Genomic DNA, 18,364 nt, shown 5'->3' with positions numbered 1-18,364 from the left:
TATTCTGCCACTTCACATGTGGGTAAACTGAGGCACAGAAACGTTAATAGGCTTGTTTTTCGGAAGTGTTGTGGACCTACAACTCCAGGTGAAGAAAATGGGATCTGTAAATGCTTGACACAGCTGAAAATCAGGCCCTGAGTGTCTAGGCCAAGTTCACACGCCAATGGTCTCGTTCAGCAGCGCATTTTAAAGTCCCAAACTCTAAACCCCATTCACTTCAGTGGGATTTTGCACACACTTCAAGTTAACCATGTTCTTTAAATGCCATGCTGAACTGGGGCACAAGTTTGTGGCAGAGCTGGGGATGGGACCTAAGAGTCCTTATTTCTGGCATCGGATCCAAAGCCGCTTGAAGTCAATGTAAGCTTTTCCACTGAGTTCAATGGGACTTGGAGCTGACTTTTAATACCTCCTTCTGCAAGCAACACTGCATAACTTTTCACTCATAGGTACCTGGCAAATAAAGCCAATTTTACCTTTGTAGATGTGTAATGAATTCCCCACATAGCAACTCTGATCTTTGTCAGGTATTGTATTTTTGGGGGGAGAGGCTAAACATTAATATATAAAAGTCTATTTATAATTCTTATTTTTCCTACAGTTCTCTATGTGCTATTTACTTGTTTAAGAAATGAAATTGTGTTCCTCCCGCCCCCAAAAGCTGTAGGGATCCCTTCATTTAAATAAGTGCGAGTAGCATAAGGCAGACTGATAACACAAAGTCAAAGTCATTTCATAGAAAGTGTTTCATAAATGCTAATTGAGCTAAATGAGATTAGCAAGCATTTTATAGAGAAAGTATCCAAAATACAGGATGAATAGCAAGATACATTCCTTTAATAACATATTACTGCAGTGTTCTGCTGCTAGATTTATAGATCAGTTTTAACTGCTAGTCTTGATTAAGCCATAAAGATCTCATAGATTTTTTTTGGGGGGGTGGGGGAGGTAGTTCTGACGGTAATCTACTTAATTAATATTAACTGGCAGCTGACAGTGACAAATTTTGATCAAGCTTAAACTTTAATGTATTCCAATTAGCGAATGACTGTGACATTATGATGTCCACGTCAATCATTCTCCCAAGTGTTTCGCTGCTTTAAAAATATATATAGGCTCTGCAGAGCATAGAAAACACTGTACAGCTTTCATTAAAGACAAACGGTAAAGATGATTGATTATTTCAGTCACATTCCATTTTGCTCCATTCTTTGAAATACATTTTTAATATTTATTATTATTTCAGAGGCACTTAGTGAATAGATGCATAAAAATGAAAGCCAAAATGTTCCTTTGTGTATGTGCAAGGATTCTTTTATGGCACTCATCACCATAGTACGTTAACTAGAGCTGGGCAATTTTTTTCATACAAAGAGTTTTTCACAAAAAAATGAACTTTCAGTTGACCTGAAACTATTCCCAATTTTGACGTGAATTCACCAGATAGTTTTGGGTTCGATTCCCCCAAATTGCCAGTGGTTCTGATTCCCTGAAAACCTTTTAGCCCAGTGGTTAAGGCACTAATCTGGGAGGTCGGAGACCTGGCTTTGATTCCTTCCTCTGCCTGATGTGGAGTAGGAATTGGAATGCAAGTGTCCTCCTCCTCCCAGAAGCTAAATGTTTTGGTTTTGGGTTCGCTCTTTTGATTTGCTTCACCACTAGGCAATAGAGTTGTTCTCTCTCTCGGCCAGTTAGTATGCAAGATTGTATATGAAGTGGAACAGCTGTAATGGAAAATGAAATAAGGTTTTGTTTGACCCAAGACAAAATCTGTCTGCTTTTTAGATTCACCACTATTTTTTGTTGGAATTTTCACTTTGTATCAAATTATTTTTTCCCGTCAGTACTGACAGTGAACTGAAAAACTAGTTATTTGTGCAGCTCTCATGTTAATATCTCACATTAAGGAAGGTGCCTTTGCAATGATCCAGTGAGGCTGGGAAGAATTATCTCCATTTTACAGATCAGGTTTAGATGAACACCTCAAAGGTTCAGATGTTCATCTAAACTTCTGGAGCCTGATGCACTGCACTAGAACTCATGCAAGAACCAACTTTCTCCTTTAGTCTGGTCCTCCTCCCAGGGCTAAAGCAGCAGGAATGAATGGAATTATGGGGTTTCTACTGTGCAGGGGGAAGAGGAACGAGCACCAGAGAGGCCACGGGGCAACATCATGTTACAGGGCATTTTTTTTCCAGAAGGGCTTTCCAGTGGTTACAGGAAATTGAAACATCAGGGGGAGCTTGCAACACCAGCTGAGCACTGCTTCTCCAGACCAGGCACAGGAAGGAGAACCATTTTTCTGGTCCCCTTTACTTTAACCCCCTCCTTCCTGGTTTCTCTCCATGGCAGAGATGAGGGCATGATGGGATTGATTTAGTTGGGGATTGGTCCTGCTTTGAGCAGGAGGTTGGACTAGATGACCTCCTGAGGTCCCTTCCAACCCTGATGTTCTATGATGGGAGTAGGTCTGGAGCAGGGAAGAAGAATGGCTGGTAGGTTTACTCTAAAGGGAACTGACTGGTTTATCCATCCTATGTTGGAGATGTGTAAAGTCTCCTCTGTAGCTGCTGTGTTTGGGGTATAATAAGATTCCAGGGAGGGGAGTAGATTCCAGGAGTTCAGCGGGGGAAGGACGTTTACTCTGTCCTGGCTACAGGAATGAGGTGGGGACAGCAGAAGGGATAAGCAGCATTTGGTCCTATTGAAAGGAGCCATTTTCTTTTCTAAATCCTTAACACGCCTTCCACGACAAGACGGCTGCCACCTCAACCCTTTCCCTTCAGCCAGATTGCAAGCAGGCCCTTGAAAGGCTAGGGAGGATTCTGTTTCGTTCCTTTGCCCGCAGACAGCATCCATCAAAGAAGCACATCTGTTGGGTTCCAGCAAATTGCCTCAGTGATTTCATCCCAGGGATGAAGGGTCAACAGAGGCTTGTAACAGAGCCATGGACATAACCTTAACTACAGCTTTATGGTCCCCACAACAGTTCTGTAATGAAGCTTGCTTCCTCAATCCGTCTCTTTCTTTACACCAGTGCCCTTATTAATGAACTGTGAAAGCTGACATTTCCAATAAGGAACAATTAAATGTGAAACCAAATTTTAATGAACTCATTCATTTACAAAATAATAGCTAACTAGCATGAGGATGGCGAAAAATGATTGCAAGCCATGGGTAAAAAGAGTAAATTAAGTCTGACTCTATTAATGTTCTTTAAATACTTTCATTGCTCCAAAAATTAAAACAGGAAACATCTTATTAACTATTGTACATATAGGGTGGTAAGGTTTACATTCTAAATAGAAAATATTGAGGGCCAGAAACTCTTCAGAGGTCCCAAAATGTTATGCAAGGTAGTAATCAAGTATCTAATTTTAAAACTGGAAGTAGTCCCTTTAACTGCAATGGGACTGTTTTGTGCTTGCATTTAGACAAGGTGCTTTAGGTGCTTTTCTAAATCAAAGGTCTGTGTTATGACCCCTTTTATACTTTTCCTGTGGTATAAAGAGGTCACAAGGTCAGTGGATCTGCTACTCTGGGAATAGGAGGAATACCTGGATGGCACAGAGTTAACATAGGCCCAGATCCACAAAGATCATTAGGCTCCTAATGTCCTATGAGCTTAATTTCAGTTGACCTCAAACTGCATTTTATGGTGAAGAAACCATTTGCTATTTCATCCTCCCACACACTCTAGTTATAAGTACACTACCTGAGATGTGATAGATGGTTATAAGCAACCTACTGTATGCTTAACAATTGATTAATCATATACTAATCCTTTACATACAATGTATAAAGGTACCCTTAATATAAAGTGGTGTTCTCTTCAGAAACTGAAATAACGTTGCTGTTTTGTGAAGATAATGGCTATACAGTCTGATTTTAAATTATCTTGAGATAATTCTATGGAAAAAAAAAGAGGATGATTAGTCAAAAAAGAAAAAAAAAGAGTACTTGTGGCACCTTAGAGACTAACAAATTTATCTGAGCATAAGCTTTCGTGAGCTACAGCTCACTTCATCGGATGCTTATGCTCAAATAAATTTGTTAGTCTCTAAGGTGCCACAAGTCCTCCTTTTCTTTTTGCGAATACAGACTAACACGGCTGCTACTCTGAGACCTGTGATTAGTCAAAAGTGGCCCCATTGTGAAGCCCTTAATCATAGTCGTCAGGACATACTCATATGAGTAGCCCCATAGTGCAGTCTAATGATTGTAATGGCTTTCCCATCTGTTTCATAGCTCTTACCTGGACATGGAGGGGAAGAAAGGTCTAGTGGATAGGTGGGAGACCAGGGTTCAGTTCTCTGTTACAGGACCTTGGGCAACTTAGTTCCCCATTGGTAATAGGTGGATAATAGCATTTCCCTACCTCAGAAAGTGTTGGGAGGATAAATACATTAAAGATATAAAGAGACTCAAATACAGTGGTAATGGGGACCATATAAATTACATAGATGTAAGATTTTGTGCCACAGGATCATGATCCTTTGGTAGAGTTAAATATTTTGTATACTTGTATCCTATTGACAGGTCTGTTGTGTTGTCATATGTCCCTTCTTGCCTTGCCCTGGAGGTTTCTGCCTTGCAATTGTGAGAGCAATTATTCCTGCAGATTGGGCTCCATGCTGCCATCAGCTTCTGTGGGCAGACAGTGACAGAACCCAGTACCTCAGATCTGTGAGTTCATGTAAGCACTGGCTATGCATGTTGTTCTCCGCTTCCTTCTTCAGACAACAATTCAGATTTTTTTAGGGGCTTTCCTTGGAGTTTAGCTTCCATGGTGTTGAAAGTGAGGGCAGTCCAGAGTTGTGGGAGGTGGATAGGAACTCTCGTGGCATAATTCCTCTGCTAAATGCTGCCGCGAATAGAACATCCTACGGTCACTGGATATTTTCAGCTAATGTCTGCAATGTCTCTCCATGGGGTGGAATTCATCCCATGCCAAGTACCAAAGCATAATGTATGCACCTTGGAAGTCCCTCTTAAGCCTCACTTTCTGGGTTTAATTGGAATTTTAATGGTTGCACAGACTTGTACTTTTCTTCTGCGCAGGTGTAAATTTCACCCCGTGGCCAGATATCCAAAAGAGCTCAGTTTCCACTTAAGCACTAGATTTACACAAGTGTTTAGGACCCAACAGATCGCATTGTGATTTTTCAAAAGAGCTCAGCATCTCAAATGCACCCAACATGCCGAGCTCTTTAAATCTGCAATGAAAATAAATGTGCAATCAAGCACTCCTGGAATGTCATGAAATATAATGCATGTTGCTTGCTGTTCAGGGAATTCTTGTTGATTTGCTATGGCTGATGTCAGCTTTAGGTTTGCCATGGTACTTGATAAAGTTCCCTTTTATTTAGAAATGTTTTTTTTAAATGTATCTGCGTCTCAACAGGCCAAAGTTAATTTTACAATCAATTGTTCTTCAGAATTGCGGAATTTACAGCATCACCATAAGGATTTGAGTTGTGTCTGAATTAATCTCAAAGCTACCTACTCATATATATCACACAGTCCCCCATGTCCCCCCCCCAAGGAGTAAAGAATATTTGAAAAGGGGAATTAGAACGAGATTTGGACCCAGGTCGAAAGAAGCCTTGCTTTCCTCATTTACACTTAAGGCATTTTCTTTTTGTAAAACAAATAATCTGAGTAAACATGCCAAGTGTAAACAGAATTTAAAAAAAAAACAATCCCCCCACACTTGCCTGAATTGAGTAATAAATAATAATAATAATAATAATAATGATAAATCCACTAAACAACACTCGTGGTAGTTAAAAGTCCTGTTAAAGTGAATGTTCCATTCACAGGGGAAGCGGAGCTGCTGTTATGAGTCTCAGGATGGAGCTTTCTTTTCAATAACTCAATAACCGTTTAATGAATAAATTAATAACATTATCTGGGAAATGAAGTCCATACTTAAAGTTGACTCCTTGTGAATTTCCAAATATTATCAGAAAAGTTCTGCTCTCAGATGGTCAGCAATGACATATGTGCTCAGCAGAATTTTTCCTTTCCCACCTCCAAGTAGATTTGAGTGCTGAAGCTATCCTCATGGTGCTGCATGCATAACAGGCTTAGTTCACCAACTAGTGCAAATGATTAAAATCATTAACAGCTGGGGATTTGGGGTGCTCATTTTGTTGATGTTAGCGGGATTGTTGCATCTATTTGTTTAAAGACAAAGAACCAAAACAAGTCTCTGTTTTTAAGCACTGACATCATGAATAAAACCTTTTTTTTAAAGACAGGTAAAGATGGGGAATATTACTTATATTACAGGACCCCGCTGAGAGCAGGCCCCATTCTGCTATGGGCTGTGCAAACCCATGGAGAAAATCCCTGCCCCCCAAAACCTTGCCAAGTAAATACAGTTGTGGCAAGACTTATTCTTCCCTGGGCTCATTGGCTGTTTGCTCCAATCCTTCTCGTCTGTCTCCTCACCTTCATTTCACCTCTGCCCCCTCTTCGCTCTCCTCCCCTGCCCTATCCCCCTCGCCCCTCCTTTTCAATGTCCCCTCCCTCTTCCCATCTTTCCATTTAGCTTATTTCCTCAGAACTAAACCCTCTTAATTTTTTTTTTTAAATGTGGAACTAGTGTGCCATTTGCTATTTGATCTGTATCCTTGACCCTGTATCCTGTGCTAGCAGTGAGACACATTTGCTTGATCTAATGGGACTTTCCAGGCCAAATTCAAGGAGGACAGTGTGGTATGCAATGGGTTTCAATTACTTATTAGTACAGAAAGGGCTTTTCTAGATGAAGGAGCTCTGCAGCGGAGTAACTACATTGATACTGCGGCAAAGAAACAAAGCAAAACAAAACACCCAATACAGATAGGCCCTAAGTCAGTGCAAGATGGAGGGTCCCTACTTCTTGATTGCGTTCCCTGCTGCAACACCTCCCAGCCCTTGGCACATAATTGTGGTAGTCATACTTAGGCTTGGACTGCATGACAGAGTTAGGTCGACGTAAGGCAATGGCTACACTAAAATGTAGATCCAACTGATGTCACTCGCCCACTATGCTGAATTAATAACTCCAACTCCACAAGAGGCGTAGTGCTTAGGTCAATATAGTTAGGTCAACACAGTGTCAGTGTAGACGCGGCGTTGCTTACGTCGACCGTTGCTACCTTTCAGAGGCCGTCCCATGATGCCCCATGCTGTCCAGATGAGGAAACGTACCGCCAACGCAAGGAACGTAGTGCGGACATGCAAAAGTGATTTAATTACTGCAGTGGCTGTATGTGGACGGAACTTAGGTTGACTTAATTTTGTCGTATAGACTTGCCCTTAGCATTGTAATGGGTTGCTGTCACCTCTAAGGTTGCAATTTCTTTAGTGGTTTTAGGCCCAGATTCAGCAAGGCAATTGAATAATTGTCAGCACGTGAGTAATTGCATTGAAGTTAATGGGACTCGTTGTGTGCTTCTTGTCAGAGAGATTCTTAAATATATATTGTGGTCCCTTTTCAACTGTAGCAGCTACTCCAAGTTTGGGGCCCTGCAGGTGTTTTTATTGGGAGCAGAAATTGGGGATAGGTATTTTCGATGCAGTTTTGTTTGATTACAAAGACTATACAAAGTCCTGTTTGTCTGAATGCAGAGGGAATGAAAAAGCAGGAAAGAGCTTCTTTTGCTCACAGCATCAAGAACAGGTTTTTTTCAGCCTGCACCCCATACCCAATATACTTCTCCCTAGATTCAGGGTCACCTACACACTTGCAGCTGCTCAATAATCCTCTCTCTTATTCAGTCTGTTCTCCATTTCTGTGGCTTCTCTCCCCACCCCACTTGGTTACAATGCCCGGTTGAACCCGCCTCCAACATGGGCAGATTATATTAGGCTTTGTCTGAGGTGTGGCCCATTAACCGTCTCTCCTTCAGTTGATTTAAAGCACTCTTGAAGAAGAGCTCTGTGAAGCTTGAAACCTTGTTCCTTCCACCCATGGAAGTTGGTCTCATAAAAGATGTTACCTCACCTACCTTAGAATTTTAGTACTGGAAGGGACCTCAAGAGCTCATCTAGTTCAGACCCCTACACTCGTGGCAGGAATAAGTATAATTTAGAACATCCTTGATAAGTGTTAGTCTAACCTGATCTTAAAAATCTCCAATGATGGAGATTGCATAGTCTCCCTAGGCAATTTATTTCAGTGCTTAGCCACCCTGAGAGGAAGTTTTTCCTAATGTACAACCTAAACTGCCCTTGCTGCAATTTAAGCCCCTTGCTTCTTGTCCTATCGTCAGAGGTTAAGGAGAACAAATTTTCTCTCTCCTCCTTGTAACAATCTTTTATGTACTTGAAAATTATTACTATGTCCCCTCTGTCTTCTGTTCTCTTCAGACTAAACAAACCCAGTTTTTTCAGTCTTCCCTCATAGGTCATGTTTTCTAGACCTTTAATCATTTTTGTTGCTCTTCCCTGGACTTACTCCAATATGTCCACCTCTTTCCTAAAATGTGGCACCTAGAACTGGACAAAATACTCTCTGGGAATGGTTTTCCAACTAGTTATGTACCCCCTTATAGTTGTATTTCCCAGTTGGTTTATGAAAAGGTCATGTGAGACAGTGTCAAAAGCCTGCTAAAGTCAAGATATACCACATCTAACGCTTCCCGCCATCCACAAGGCTTCTTACCTTGTCAAAGAAAGCTATTAGGTTGGTTTGACACAATTTGTTCTTGACAAATCCATGCTGACTGTTACTTATCTTGTTATCTTTTAGATGTTTGCAAATTGATTGCTTAATTACTTGCTCCATTATCTTTCTGGGTACTGAAGTTAAGCTAACTGGTCTGTAATTCACCAGGTTGTCCTTATTCCCCTTTTTTGTAGATTGACACTTTGTTTGCCCTTTTTCAGTCCTCCAGAATCTCTCCCGTCTTTCATGACTGTTCAAAGATAATCACTAATGGCTCAGATATCTCCTCAGTCAGCTCCTTGAGCATTCTGTGATGTATTTCATCAGGCTCTGGTTACTTGCAGACACCTAACTTGTCTAAGTAATTTTTAACTTGTTCTTTCCCTATTTTAGCTTCTGATCCTACCTCATTTTCACTGGCATTCACTCTGTTAGATATCCAATCACTACTAACCTATTTGGTGAAAACTGAAACAAAAAAGTCATTTAGCACTTCTGCCGTTTCCACATGTTCTGTTATTGTTTTTTCATTCTCATTCAGAAACAGGTCTATTCTGTTCTTGGTCTGCCTCCTGCTTCTAATGTGTTCGTAGAATATTTTCTTGTTACCCTTTATGTCTTTATTTAGCTAGTTGAATCTGATTTTGTGCCTTGGCCTTTCTAATTTCATCCCTACATATTTGTGTTTATTGATTATTGAAGATCTCCTGGTTAAGACAGGGTGGTCGACTTGCCATACTTCCTATCTTTCCTACGCAGTGGGATACTTTGCTAATGTGTCTTGGAAAAACTGCCAAATCTCTTGAACTGTTTTTACCTTTTGACTGGCTTCCCATAGGGTTTTACCTTCAACTCCCTGAGTTTGCTGAAGTCTGCCTTCTTGAAATCTATTGTCTTTATTTTGCTGTTCTCCCTCCTACCATTCCTTAGAATCATGAACTCTACCATTTCATGATCACTTTCACCCAAGCTGCCTTCCGCTTTCAAATTCTCAACCAGTTTCTCCCTATTTGTCAAAATCGAATCTAGGACAGCCTCTCCCGATAGCTTTTTCCACCTTCTGACATAAAAAAATGGTCTCCAATACATTTCAGGAACCTACTGGATAATCTGTGCCCTGTTGTGTTGTTTTCTCAACAGACGGGTAGTTGAAGTCCCCTATCACCACAAAGACTTGTGCTTTGGATGATTTTGTTAGTTGTTTACAAAAAGCCGCAACCACCTCTTTTTCCTGACTAGGTGATCCGTAGTAGATCCCTGCCGTGACATCACCCTTGTTTTTACCCCTTTTATCCTTACCCAGAGACTTTTAGCAAGTCTGTCTCCCATTTCCAACTCAACCTCAGTCCAAGTGTGTACATTTTTTAATACATAAGGCAACCCTTTTTTCCCTACCAGTCCTGCCTGAGCAAGCTATACCCTTCTATACCAATATTCCAGTCATGCATATTATCCCACCAAGTCTTTATGATGCCAACTATGTATAGTGGTGTTTATTAACTAGCATTTAAAGTTCTTCTTGCTTATACCCCATACTTCTTGCATTAGTATACAGACCTCTGAGATACTGATTTGATTTCCACCCTATGCTCTCTCTTGTCTCTCCCTTATCCTTGCTATAAGGCCGATGCTTTGCCCCAGATTCTGACCCTTCTCCCAGGTTTCCAAGGTTTTGACTAACCTGTGGGCTTTGGTCATCTACCTCTGTCAAACCTAGTTTAAAGCCCTCGTCACTAGGTTAGCCAGTCTGTATCCAAATATGCTCTTCCCCTTCCTTGCTAGGTGGACCCCCATCTCTGCTTAGCAGTCTTTCTTTCCGGAACAGCATCCCATGGTCAAGGAAGGCGAAGCCCTACTGGTGACACCATCCTTTCAACCAGGCATTTATCTCCAAGATGTATCTGTCCCTTCCGGGGCCCCTATCCTTGACCAGAAGGATCAGAGAACACCACCTGCACTCCCAAACCCTTCACCCTTGTTCCCAGAGCCCTGTAAACATTTCTGATTTGCTCAGGGTCATACCTTGCAGGATCATTAATGCCCACATGGATGTGTAGCATGGGGTAGTAATCAGAGGGCCGGATGATCCTTGACAGTCTCTCCGTAACATCTCGGATATGGGTCCCTGGCAGGCAGCATAACTCCTGGGATTCCATGTCAGGCTGACAGATGGGTGCCTCCATCCCCCTTCAAAAGAGAGTCACCAACTACCACTACCCTACTTTTGTCTCTCTCTTAAATGAGACATTTATTCACACATCAGTTCAAAGAGTTTTTAACTCAACCCATAACAAGGTTTCACCCACCTCATAACGATACCTTGCTGAACTGGAACTTTAATTAGTAGTCCTGAAAGCAGTTCAGACAAGCGGGTAAATATTATTTTATAGAGGAACCATTGAGGGCACAGGGTGGCTAAGGGATTTGCCCCAAGTCGCACAGATAATCAGGGCTAGAGCTGGAAATCAAACCCAATCTAATGATTCCTCATCCAGTGCCTTATCCTCTTGATCACACTTCCCAACTCCCTTAAATTATGCCAGCCTACACTCATGCTGATGCACATCTCCATTTCTGACTGCTACCTCCTATATGACATGACATATAGTTCTCCATAAGAATAATCATATTTCTAGTCCAGAGCATTCAAGATTGCCTTTTACTCCTTCAAATGAACCCAGTGTGGAAGGACATTCAGAATATTTCTCTTTCCAGGCATAGAGAAGTGCACTTGCCTAATCATATTATGAAAGCATAGTCAAATTCCCAACCTGAGGGTATCTATTTATAAATAAAAGAACATTTTCTAGTCTCCAGTGATGTAAATTAATGTATATGCTATTGTTATGCTTATGCCTACAGGAAATTCAGAATGTTCTCTTTGTGCGTGTGAGAGAGATGGTTCTAATCATGCCAATGACAGAATTAGATTCCTAGCCTTGCATAATCTGTCTTTGAAAAGTGTCCTCCAGAGATTCTTAAGAGCACTGTTACTTCCTGCTGAAAGTCCACTGTCCTTAACATGTGGTTCAGGAGTTCTGTATGGATCTAAGGTTGCCAAATCAGAGTTGATGAGCAAGTATTTTGAGGGGTTCTGATCTCACCATGGGAAGTGGGAGCTGCCAGTATCAAACTTGCAGGACAAGTCCAAATGATTTTGTCATGTCCATTAAAAATTAAATTAAAATATTAGCCCCATGATAAAACTGTTAGAGCAAAGGTCCAAAGTCCAGTCTGTATGTCAGGTGACTCAGAAGGGAGGTGCAAAAGCAGCTGAAGGCTCAACTTCACATTCCTTTTTCCTGACTTGTCCCTGATGGTTGATAGACAGCTGTCAGTGGCCCCAGGCGGCTGTTACTACTGCCAATGATTGTTGGGTTAAAAGATTATGTTAACTCAAAGGCTTTCTCTCCTTTTCTATGCTAGAAGCCAAAGTAACTCAAGTGAGTGTATCTTAAAAGTCCATCGCTGTTCTGGGCTGCAGAGGACGTGTGTTGTTACAACCCCCAGGTCTGGCGTTCTAATGCAAGCTGTAGCAGCTCATGCTTTTAGCTCAGTGGGTTCCCTGCTCAATCCCTGGTCTGTCGGCCAAGACATCTGCCATTACACCAGGATTTTGGAATGGACATTCATAGGTGCGCTAGTTCTCTCTTGGGAGTTTGTGCACGTGTGCACCTGCAGTCTTGCAGCGATCGGCCTTCAAAAGAATCCACTGCAGTGGACTTTCTCTAGATTGCGTCGATCTGAGAGAAAAACATGGCCCGGTATTATAAGCAGCTGGGCAATATCACCTCTACTCCAGCTTCTTCCTCTGATTGAACGGTGACTATTCTGTGTATGAAGTGGTATCTGCAGATGCCTTAGGAACAAGTTGTTTTACTTGCCTATCTCTAAAATAAAACATTCTTTTATCAGCATTTTGTATCGTAGAAAAGAGCAGCAGAAGGGGCAGGGAAAGAGGGGTCTCGAAATGTGAGCTGGCCCTTTAAGAGGTTTGTTGCAGGTGTAGCCTGCCTTCCCAGGTGAAAAGAAGAGTAGTGAGAGGGTGGGGGCGACTCCTATGATGGGACCATGCGACTCAGAACCTGACCTGCTGGGAGATAAGGCATGGAGAAACTTTATTTGTAGTTCGTAAACAGGGGAGTATAGTTTACAGGAGCTAGTGAGAAACGGTGGAGTTCAGGGAGGGAGACTACTAGAAAGGGGGCAGGTGATATTCTCCAGAACTACTGGATGAAAGATCTGGGAGAGGAGGGCCTTGCAGGCAACAGGAGCGTGCTAGGTGAGAAGTCCTTCCTGGGAGTACCACAAAGGACTGTGATCCTGGAAGGAGAGTTGGCAGGAAGGGGAAGCTGGGCTGGAAAGGCTTTTGAATCAAGAGCTATATGGATGATGAAAGTACTAAGCAAGCCAGGGAAAAGAGGCCTGGAAGGCTTTAAGTGTTCGTTTTGGCTAATAAACCACATGCAGAAGGGCAGCAGTGAAAACACCAGTTGGTGGTGATTGGTTTGATGTGAGATAGAAGGTGAACTGAGGCAGCAGATAAGCTCTGGTGCTGGAGTCCAGTTCATTGCTGATGTAACTCTACTGAAGGCAAAGGAGCTAAACCAGGGATGAGTTGAGCCATAGATTATGGAAGCAGTCAACCTGCATGTAATCTGTAGTCTTTGAAAGACCAGTGGAGATTGAAATGGCGAGACACATCAAGATAATGACTTCCATGCTCCAAAGCCCTCATATGCAGACCAATAACTTAATAAAACTGATCTGTCTCACTGACGTCTGTTGCTTATCCAGAAATTCTTTTGGATTTGACCTAAACATACAACTGATGGTAATTCACAAACATTCTTCTGACGCTGTCAGCTTGAATGCTTTAGAATTGTGTTAGCAGTGGTCTTGCTAGGATCTCTCTTTAAAACAACCTTTGCTTCCTTGTTGGTGGGGGTGCTCTAGATTTGTGATACCTAGCAACCACAACCACCATTTATTGGGTTGTGTTAGGCAACAAGTCAGATCCTCAGAAATGTAGAGCAGTAGTTTTGTGTTCAGCAGCTGAAGTAACACTGCTGGAGTCAGCAAGCTAACTTGCCCTCTCTAGTAAGCTCCTGTTGTCATGTGAATGAGAAACCAAGTTTTCCGGTTTAAATAACATGTTTCTAGCCTTTGTAGTTGACAGGGGAAGCTTGAAAATGTGTCCCGAGTGCATCCCTCAAGGCTTAAAAATCAGAAGACAAAATAAGACCCAATATATTGAATATTTCATTGTTTGTTTGTATGCAAACTTCGTGATTTTTTTGAATGCTTTGATTGGCAGTACTGCAGAGGTTTATCTGAACGGAATTCACTGCAGCCTAACATGGATAAGGGGATGTGAGACATGGTAGCCCCAACTATTTTTGGGAAGCAATTCTATGTGCGAGTACCATGGTCTCAATCAGCAACTAAAGAAATGTTGTAATTCATGCCTGGACGCATCAGATCCTGTCATCAGAAACCTGAGAAAATGTTTGGAGAAAGGCAAATCTATTAGCTTTAATATAAGGTTACGTGAGAGCAGGTGACAGGTAAAGAGAGGAACTGTGCTCGGAAAAGATAGCAGCAAGGAATTAGGAGAGCCAGACTACCATACATAACTTAGTGCAGAAGCATGGGGCGCTCCACTTTGCATTGTAACCTTATTGGAGGAAAATCTGCAAGGGTTGGCAAACTGTCACTCACTTTAAACTTTGTTTTGTAGCTCCTCCTTGAAGAGAACTTGTCATCCAGAGAGGAAGTGGAAATGCTACTCCTAGATAAGGTAGGACTGCTCTGATGCAGAAGGGGGGGGGAAACATTGTGGGACACTTATTCCATTATAAACTTCCTTGGAAGCGAGTGAAACTTGATGTTCCTGATCTAAAATAAGTGTGCTTTGCATCAGGGAGGAACAATCTTTGGCTTTAGGTTGATGATGAATACTCATTATATTTTAGATAGAAATGAGGTGTGGGGCTTTGTCGATATGTGATTTGTTTGTGCATGATGATTCTGATATGTTTGTGCTTCACTGGGCTTTTGTGAACATGGCCTTCGTTGGAGGAAGGCTGAGTGGTGCCTCAGGGCCAGATTCAGCTTTATTACATCACAATAAACCTGGAGTAACACAACTTGAGAGGAGTTCATTGGGGTTGTTCTAGATTTACACAGATGCAGGAAGGATTTGGCCTTGCATCTTGATAGTTCGTATTGATAAGAATACCATACCTCCAGTGCCACCTTTTAACTTTTGTTTATCTCTGTGTTTCACCTTAACAAAGATTTATTTTGCCATCTTCAAGATTAGTGATTAAACGTGGGCTGGTGTAGTACTTACCAGTGTATCGCTGCGTCTGGTTGTGCTAACAGAAAGAATACAGGTTGACAAGCAAAACCACAAGAGCTGAGTGTTTGTGTGGCTGTCTAAAATACGTGCATTTTATTAATGTTACGGGTTAAATAAATGGGACAGCTTTTGACTTGGAGGAGACACTAAGTATCAGCTAAAAAAGCCACTTCTTAAGTGGAAAGTAGGGAGCTTTCAGGAAACTTCCCCAAAGGTACCTAAAGAAGAGAGCAGCATTGAAAGAACCTTTATATAAATCCATGGATGATTTAGTAGGGGATTGGTCCTGCTTCGAGCAGGGATTTGGACTAGATGACCTCCTGAGGTCCCTTCCAACTCTGATATTCTGTGATTCAATGAAATCCAGTTCATAAATTGAGTTCAAGCTTGGTTATTGGTATTTTAAATGAACTACCACATTTGATCTAACATTGGCATGGAATTGCTCTTGAATCTGTGTGTGTGTGTCAGAGATTCAAAATGATAATCTTCATATTGGTTCTTAGAAGTTTGGTTGTACTGAGATATTACAGTCAGGGGAAGCCTAATTACCTGCTGGGTCAGCAAGCTGGGGGTGGTTCTCTGAAAATGCTCAGCATGCAAAATAATTAACATACTTATCTGACCATTTGAGCCATTCATTGCAAGGTGTTTCCTATTCAGCAGTCCCTGATGTTTGCTCATTTGTACTTCTCTGGAAAACTTGTATGCGAGTATTCCATGTAGCATCAGAAACGTTAATTAAGTCTTACAATACCCCTGTGAGATAGGTGCTGGACACAGTGTTATACCTACTTCAGGGCCTGAAGCAACTCCCACTGAAGTTTTTCTATTGACTTCAGTGAGAGTTGGATTGGGCCCACATAGGATTAGAAATTTGAGGCACAGAGAGGTTGTCTTGCCCAAGGGCTCACAATGAGTCAGTGGCAGAGTTGAGAACGGACTTGAACTCAGAAGCCGTGATTTAGAGATGATGTGAAGCTTATTTAATGTTAGTAGAAAGTTCTTATATGAAAGGTGCTTTAAAAATGCAAAAGCATCTGCTATTGGTTATATCAGTCTCTCTGCTGTAAATTCTTGGTGCTCTTTTCCCTTAGCAAAAAATAGGAGAGAAAAAGTAATGCATAAAAAACAACCACCACCACCAACCTGTATTTCAGTCATGATTAGAGGTTTGCCTTGAACCAAACATTTGCAAACTTGCAGGAAGTTTGAATCCAGATCCAAATGGTGCGGCTTAACCCCTACCTCTAGCCTTTTATCAACCAGATTCTCAAGTGTCTAGCATCCACAATGGGGAACAGATTTTTCACCTAAATGAGGCCCAGATTTCCAAAAGCAATAAGCACTTAAGTCCCACAGTTACACTTATAGCCAGATTTTCAGCACCCAACATATTGAGATCTCTCTTGAAAATCTAGCCACATGAGGCTTGAGCTCATTCCTGCTGAAGTGAATAGGGAAACTCCAACTTCACTGACTTCAGTGAAGCAGGATCAAGTCCTTATTGAGGTTTCTCTACAGGAGTTTGGGGGAAAAAAAAAAACCCTGGTTGGACATCCATATACATTTCTGTATGTTAAGATGGGGCTCCCGTGTTTATTTCTTGCATAAAATATTCACCGTTCTCTGGATTAAATATTTCAGAGCAATCATTCATTTCTATCAGTCACTTTAATTGACACAAGCTCCTTCAGGTCTTTTTTGTTTTTAATAATTAAATCATTCCGTCTTCATAAAGGGCAAAGGGGGGAAAAACAAGACAAAACATGTGATTCTGTTGTGCAATGTTCAGTCCTTTGGCAATTGCTTCTCCTTGGAGTTTCTCTTTGCCTTATGGCGCAGGGTGAAAATTCCAATCACTACTTCCCAGAAGCTGACAGTTCTCGCAAAACTTTTATCCTCCAGCAGTCCCTTTCCAAATGATAATTCACACTTTTGGAACCAATAAGACAAGAACGCTCTTACTTAAGCATTAAACTTAGATCTTCGCACAGGACACAATGTACTGTGACAAGAATAATTAGCAGTAACCTTTAGAGTCACATGGATCCCGCACAACGTGCAAGAAATTCGTATCCGCATGATCCACATGATTCGTATAGTGCTGGAGGTTCTATATAGCTTTAATAAGGCTGTCATACTCCAATTGGATCTATGAGAATAGGCCCCTGGGCCTCTGAGGAGGCCCGGAGACTTCACTGGGGTCTCTGCTAGTGGATCTAATTGCAGGATCAGAGGCTTGGTGTGTAATTTATTAGTCGAGATGAGGGCAAGTAAATTTCTGATCCAGGCTACAAATTGATTGCTTATTTGCCTGCTTTTTATGGCAAAGTCTGTATTTGTGTTGCGTATTTGTTTTGTGCGTTTGTACAGCACCGAGCACCACAGGACCTTCCGCAATACAAATAATAAATAATGAATGTGAAGGAATGGAAGATACCTGGTCCCAGTGAACAGGAGTTTCCACTCGGTTCAGCTTTCCCCCTCCATTTGGACCGACGCTCAGGGGAAAGACTACATAGCGATGGCTTTAATACTTGTGAGATATTAAGGTTCTATACGCGGGCCAATTGGTCTGGGTTGAGATTCAAGCAGGGGAGTTATTTTTCTGCTCATGTTAACCTATTTTGCTTTCTCATTATGAACATCTTCCCTGGAGGAAAATACTTTGCCACCTTTAATTGTGTTTATCTTTTCATCACCTGAAATAGCTTCAACCAAAGCCCAAGGTTTGCAGAAGTCTTATTTTTCACTCCAGATCAGAACCGTCATTCTTTCCTTGTTGGTTTCATAACATATGTAACCAAAAATCCTGTTCTCAATAAACCTGAATTAAAGAACCTAAAGTTTGGGTTCAGAATCAGACCAGAACTTTTTAGCTAGAGCTCATCTCTTTGTCAACGGAGAGGTCCTAAAGTGACTTTAAAGGTCTGTGAGATGTTAAAAGAAGGTTCTGCTTTGTGAGAAGCAATAATTATTGCTCTCCATACGTGTAAGGAGTGCCTTATCTGAATGGAACATTTTGATTTTTTTCATTCAAAATGACGTTTTTCTGAACTTTACTTTGATTAAAAAATAAAATATAATATAAAATAAATTCTAAATCAAAATGGAACATGACAGTTTAGTTTAAATAGAATCTTTTAATTGGGAATTCATTTTTTTTAACCATTTCATTTCATGGGAAGTTTTGAACTTTCGACTGGGAACAAAAACAAATATTAAAATGTCAGAATTTTGCATGAAGCAGAAACTCTGCATTTCAAGCAGCTCTGTTTCGAACCTTGTGTTTATTACTCAAACAACATTTCAATTTCTGGCTTATTTTTCAGAAG

General features: G+C 41.3%; 1 protein-coding gene across 7 annotated transcripts in view; it reads left to right on the top strand.

Moving 5' to 3' along the window:
- Positions 1-18,364, top strand: part of LRRTM4 (leucine rich repeat transmembrane neuronal 4) — a 1,004,432-nt gene that overhangs the window by 371,361 nt on the left and 614,707 nt on the right. For 6 of the 7 annotated variants that reach the window (XM_043502943.1, XM_043502945.1, XM_038385135.2 and 3 more), the window contains one exon: positions 14,403-14,462. The exons of the other annotated variant lie outside the window; for it this stretch is intronic. The gene's annotated coding sequence lies outside the window, so the exon portion shown is untranslated. The remainder of the gene's footprint in view (positions 1-14,402; positions 14,463-18,364) is intronic. 7 annotated transcript variants of the gene reach the window in all.

The sequence above is a fragment of the Dermochelys coriacea genome, chromosome 26 (assembly GCF_009764565.3).
Source record: "Dermochelys coriacea isolate rDerCor1 chromosome 26, rDerCor1.pri.v4, whole genome shotgun sequence".
Taxonomy (NCBI): domain Eukaryota; kingdom Metazoa; phylum Chordata; order Testudines; family Dermochelyidae; genus Dermochelys; species Dermochelys coriacea.
This window is presented reverse-complemented; position numbering and strand designations above follow the sequence as displayed.